Below are 4,787 nucleotides of genomic sequence, written 5' to 3'. Positions count from 1 at the left end.
TGGTAGATCCATGCTAATGTTAGCTTCCTCTACCTTTATTACTATAGGCTTGTATAAACAAATCGCTCCACATTTGCTTGTACCGTTCATCCTATACGACACTTGGTATACAGGATAGTTATGGGTTGCGTTAGTTGGTGAAGTAATGTGAAAGATATACAACTTTGCACGGAATCTCTCAGTAGCCATGTAATTGTCATGCGAAATAGGTGCATTTCCATCAGCTGGTTTGGAGTGAATACACCAAGCTATGTTAAGCGTAGTTACGTCAGTAGTTGACGGAACACATGGCTCTAATAAACAAGACGAAAGGGTTCAAAACCAGAAACAAAACCTGTCACATGGAACTGATAGCCACTGATTTTAGAAAAATGGAGAGAGGTCCTCAGGAATTTGTTTCAAGCAGGCAAACTGTTACCAGCCATGTCTCTGCAAGTTACAGGCAAATCTGGCAAGACACCGACAGCCGAAACAGTAATCAGACGTGAGTTACAATGTCATACAAGTTCGCTATGTCAGAACTTATTCGGCAAAAGTGTTTCCATTTCCCATTTAGCGCATTAACTTTTTTTTGACAAAGGCAAAAACCAACTCAAGCGAGCGTAAACACTCTCCTGTTTGCATAGATTGTGGAATATTCAAGTGGGTCCCATTCCCAATGGACATTCCCAAGTCCACTATTCAGTCTTCTTTACATCAGCTACTAAAAGTTCTACTTTGTTCAGCTAGGCGTCAGATGAGTATATTTATACATATATCTGAAAACACTATGAGAGCAGTGAGAGTGAACCAAAACAGTAAAGTTGTGGGTCACCCATTTAGATGATTATAATCTGTTTTACCGTAACTATGACCTCTTTCACATTTTCTTCATATTGCCATTTGATACATTTATATAATACAAATTCCAATTATAACCGCTTTCAGTAGTGCAAACATAATGTTGTTTATCAGGTAAAAACCTGATAACCAGAACAAAGAAATATGACCACATTACTCCTATTTTAGCTTCATTACACTGGCTCCCAGTATGTTTTAGAATTGACTTTAAAATTCTATTGATCACTTTTAAAGCTCTTCATGGCCTCTCGCCTTGTTATATTTCTGACCTTTTAGTCCCATACGTACCAGCACGTACCTTGAGATCCTCGGGCAGAGGTCTGTTGTCTGTTCCAGAGTCTTCGACTGAAAACTAAAGGGGACAGAGCGTTTGCTGTCAGGGCCCCGAGGCTCTGGAACAGCCTGCCCGAGGAAATCAGGTCGGCTGAGTCAGTGAACTCTTTTAAGTCCCTTCTTAAAACATACTTTTATAGGAGAGCTTTTCCCGATCTTATTTGACTTTATTTTATCCCTTTTATTTTATTGTATTTTACTAATTTTATATAAAATTTTCATGCTCTTATCTTTTTTTTGTATTATTCTTTACACTTGTTAAAGCACTTTGTAACTTGTTTTTGAAAAGTGCTCTACAAATAAGGATTATTATTATTATTATTATTATAAAAAGCTATATAGTTTCTTGTAGTGTCTCACATGCGAATACTAAAATAAACCTAAATTAATACAACCACAAAAAAGCTCCTATTTAAGAATGACTCCTGTCTCTTCCTGTACCTGATTAAAAATTTTTTAAAAGCATTTATTCATATGTATAAAAATCCCCTCCCCACCCATACTGTATTATTGGCAGTAGCTTTGTGTCAAAATGTAATCTAAAAAGACTAACATGAAATTTCAAGTTGCATCCAAGATTTAACGCTGGCGCAGTATGTTCCTCCTCCACCCACAATCTCTTGCAAGCTGTTTCTGGAACAAACTTAGTGCTCAGTCAACCTGCACTTGAATCTGTTTAAACTTGATCATGCAAATCCAAGTAATAGTGGCAAATGGCACACCCACAGATGGCAAAATTAAAAATCACATCTCAGGCTATCTACATCTGAGTAAAGTCTTTTATTTCTGGAAACAAGGTAAGAAGTTTTATTGTTAATGGTAAATAAAAGTGAAATTCATTGTGGGATAATCTTGCATTCAATGTCAATGATTCACCACATTTATCGACCTCAGATGAGAGCAGATACTCAGACTTTCACAGAAATTTCCTTCCTACTCCTCCCTGGCTTCGGCCCACCGGATTTGAGACGAAACTGGAGAAGACAGGAAACTGACAAGATTACACTGACTGGTTCTGCTAGGTACTCTGCAGACACACAGATGTGTATACAAATAGGGGTGTGCCCAGGGGTTGAACCCAGGGTAGCCTGGGAGGTGTTATGGAGAACAATCATGAGCACAAATCAGTATTTTTTTTTTCTGGGGTCCACTCTCTGTAGTACAGGACTCTGACTTTTAATTTTTTTGATTTGTCTGAGGGATAGGGGAGGGAGATCAAGCTGAAATGATGGACTGTGAGAGAAGAGGTGATCTGAGAGCTGTTAAGTGTCAAACTTGGAAAAATTGGGTTAACATTATTAAGTGTTTGAAGTTAATAAAACACAGGGGATCTGGCTTTCAGACAAACAAACACATGCCTGGATTGAATGCCTACAGGTCCATTACAAACAGGCTGGGAACATTTTTAAGTCTGCCAGAATGACCCATGGGTGACCCTGAGCACAGTTCCACCTAAAAACTTAATATTTCAACTATAATCTTTTCTTTGATTTAAATTGTGAGGAATACGGGTGCGCTTTGTCCCTACTTAAGATTATAGATAATACTCATTCTCTGAATGAATGGCTTTATTCTTTATTAATGGGTAACCAGGCAGTGTGGAAAATATGTTTAGTTGAATAAAAAAGTGCTTTTTAAACACAAGATAAGTACAAACAGTAAAAACAATCATCAGAATAACTTAAAGATGGAGCAAGCGTTTCTGGAGAAATCCAACGCCAAGTCAAACCATGATAGAGAGCGAACAACGACACAGCAGGTAATGTAACGTTAGCTAAGTTTTGGGTTAGCATATTGTCGTTACAGTCGCTGCTGGGAAGCTAACATACAGAGTCCCTGAGCCAGCATCACATTGCTAACATCACAGCAACAGCATGTCTTCGCAAACTAGAAAGTAAGCTGAATGTCGCTAGGCAAATAATGAGTACTAACACTAGCCGATTTTTTTTGGCGCACAGCTAGCAGATTGTGAGGAGATAATGTTATTCACTAAATTTGACAAAAAGACGTGTACGGGATTAGAATCGCTTACCCCGTCTTTAAAATGGGGCTATATGTAGATTTTCAATTAAATTACTTAATAAATAAAATTTTCATTGCCTTATTTTCAACGGGCTCAAACTCATGTAGAAATGAAGCAGACGCCTGTTTTCTCTGTTGCTTGCATCAGCCACTATTATATAAATGTGAGGACACCGGCGTGATTCAGCTCTGTGCGCACTCCAGAGCCTCTCAGGCTACAGCGACAACGCGGCAGCTAACGACATGCAGCCCATCAACACCATAAAACAAACGGCTCCCAGTAAAACACAGGCTCCACGTAAGGATACAAAACAACAAGCCCATCGGACCAAACAGATTCAGATGATGTTGAGTAAAAACACAGTGAACATGACAAAAGATGGAGAAAGACAGAGAAAGTCACGTTAGCTCGCCGCCTAACACCGAGCAGTTGCTAACGTTATACAGTGAAAAGTGGTATGGCTTTCCACATTACTTCACCAACTAATGCGACCCATATTACTATCCTGTGTACCACCGGCATTATGTCAATGTATTATTTTAACCGGCGAGAAAGGATGAAACTATAAAAAGCAAATGTGGAGCAATTTGTTTACTAGCCTATAGTAATGCAGGGCAGCCAGCTAACGTTACATTAGCTCGGACCTGCCACTGTTTGCTTCGTAACACGTACGAGCACACACCTGGTTGCAATCTTAAAACTGCCCCGCTTTAAACTACATAATGCCCCTTTAATGAGTGTCATATTGTATTATTGGCTTGTTACTGTTGTATTCAATCAATCAATCAAGTCAAGTTTATTTATATTAACCTTCAAACAGCATTGCAATGTTATAGCTGGTTAAAACATGGATGGATTTTTAACCATTTTATATTACTTGAATTTCCCTTGGGATAAATAAAGTATATATCTATCTATCATTATGTAGTTAAATCTGTAACAGTATACAGCATGTTTCACCAGCTAAAATGTAGTGAAGTAAAAACTGAAATACTTTGCTGTGAATTGATATGTAATATCAGTACAATGTACTTAAAACACCAGACTGTTACTTTGAAACTCACCTTTGCAGTCCGTTGTTAAATCGGGAATTACTTTTCTGCATCGTCATACCTGCTTGCAGATGATTACTGTGGTGCTCCAGCAAAGTATTACGGGTGCCTCCGCCGTGAAAACGGAATCGTTGTCGGCAGGATTCGAACCTGCGCGGGGAGACCCCAATGGATTTCTAGTCCATCGCCTTAACCACTCGGCCACGACAACACTCTTGTTGATAAAGTTTTACACATTCATCATAAATGACGATTGCGTCGCTGTTAAACTGGCCATTATCATTACTGATCTTGCCGCTCACGTGTATCTTTGACGCCGGTGGTAGAGAGGTGCTGTTTGGGTTTCATCCAAATAAAGTCTTTCATCCGGTTTGTGGTGAAAACAGCACCATCTTGTGGCGGTGGACGCACGGATTTGATTGACATTCCTGTAGGACAGGGCTGCTTGACTTGAAGTCTTTTTAAAGTGTGAAGTGAGAAATACTGTCAAGGGAATGTTTACTAGAATGGACATGGAGTGAAATACAAAGCAAATTCTA

General features: G+C 39.0%; 1 non-coding gene across 1 annotated transcript; it reads right to left on the bottom strand.

Annotated features, from left to right (window-relative positions):
* Positions 1-4,377: 4,377 nt before the first annotated feature.
* trnas-aga lies at positions 4,378-4,459 on the bottom strand. Its single transcript has one exon. It is a non-coding gene; the product is annotated as a tRNA-Ser (tRNA).
* Between the last annotated feature and the right edge of the window lie 328 nt (positions 4,460-4,787).

The sequence above is a fragment of the Micropterus salmoides genome, unplaced genomic scaffold (assembly GCF_014851395.1).
Source record: "Micropterus salmoides isolate LMB-PRFRI ecotype aquatic unplaced genomic scaffold, ASM1485139v1 Ms_hic_scaffold_149, whole genome shotgun sequence".
Lineage (NCBI taxonomy): Eukaryota > Metazoa > Chordata > Actinopteri > Centrarchiformes > Centrarchidae > Micropterus > Micropterus salmoides.
Note: the sequence above shows the minus strand (reverse complement) of the source record. Positions and strands in the feature narration are given on the sequence as shown.